Here is a 1,677-nt window from a genome sequence, read left to right on the forward strand (position 1 = left end):
TACCCGACACACTACCGGGGCTGCTAGTGGCCTATTGGGTTTAACAGAATAAGGTACATCCTATGATGAGAATATGAGAATATAATTATCTGAATTCTGAGTCTCATACTCAAAAAGGAAACTGATCACCACCAAGTCTTAAGGCACTCTGCTACGCTCTTGCCATGCTACTTGTGAGCGCGTACTAAGCCTGACTCCAAGAGGTAGCATCCACAACGTAGACAGACGGAGCTTGGCATGATGCCCTAGAGTCAATCCACCAATCTGTTCTAGACACGTTTCTGCCTCTGAACTGTTGCATAAAGGGGAAGCAAATTCCTATCAAAAGACAGGTATGAGAACATGAAGCATATTAAGTCAGTTCAATTATAGCAATTGAACCTACACACTAAACATCACAATAAACTAACATTAAAAAAGACTAACATTTAGTGTTTATTTTAACCTGGAAACCATATTGATTCTGATTAACTTATCTTAAGTACTCTAAAAGAATATACTTTGATATCCATTTACAGAGATAAGAAACTAGATCAGCGTAGAGGTCAGAGAATGACCCAGTCACACCTCAGTGGCTGATTTGAGGAGTCCCCCGCACAGACTGACTGGGGAAGCTCTGCTCTGCATCCAGTCCTGCTGCAGTCCTCGTCACCCAGCCCGTGAAGCACCCGCGCACCCGCACCAGGTTCTGATGTGGCAACGTATATGTTTGTAACTCGATAGGGCAACACAAGTCCCTGCATCCCCACATCGTCACAGTCTGAACATAATGTGGATTTCATACTATCCCAGTCTTAGAATTTATCCAAATCATGGCACCAATGCAACTGAGCCAACTGATGCAACAGGAAAAAGCATCTCCAATGATTTTTAAAAAGCCATTAAATAAAACTATGGAACACAAACTCACCGAAATGTTATAAAGTTAATGAAATTATAATTATTAAAAGTATACTAGTCATTCCAAATATTTATAATATAATGCCATATGAAAAACTATAGAAAGTACAAAGAAAATACCTAAACTATTAAGTACCTACTAGATGCTAGACACTCAATAATTTGATACCGAATCAGTGAGCTGTGAGCACAATTATCCTTCCTCCTATTTGCCACCTGAAAGAGTTTAGATTCTGAGAGTTACATTTTCACTAAAGATCTTGCAACTTGAAAAACCTGATACAGGAATTTTTTACCCAAGTCCATCTGTCACCAAAGTATGTCTGTTTCCATGTCTCCATATTGTTTCTCAATGTGGAATATACACTCCGATTACAACCAGGAGAAGGAGTAGTATTTCTTCTACTTAAAGGCAGATGGTCTCCAAAAAAGGGCCAAATAACATGAAATGGGGGTGGGGGGCAGCCTCCGCAAAAGCAGTGCTGAAATCTCTGGATTTGCAGAAGGGTGAAGCAGGAAGAACTCACGACAGACCAGAGACCTAAATGTAAATTCCAAACTATAAGAACCATCGAGGAGAAATGAGGCCCAACTTAAGAGCCCTATCGCAGGGCACACACAGACTCCCAGATATAACGAGGGAGGCACACACACGGTGGAAAACACACGGATGACTGGAACCTACTAGAAATAAGCCGCTTATAAAAAGTGCATCAAAAGTGCACGGCGGTACAGATGGGAATTGGAAACGCAGGGAATCTAGGACAGATGAACCCC

The sequence above is a fragment of the Echinops telfairi genome, unplaced genomic scaffold, assembly GCF_000313985.2.
Source record: "Echinops telfairi isolate 266 unplaced genomic scaffold, ASM31398v2 ScPeMD7_4225;HRSCAF=4972, whole genome shotgun sequence".
Classification (NCBI taxonomy): domain Eukaryota; kingdom Metazoa; phylum Chordata; class Mammalia; order Afrosoricida; family Tenrecidae; genus Echinops; species Echinops telfairi.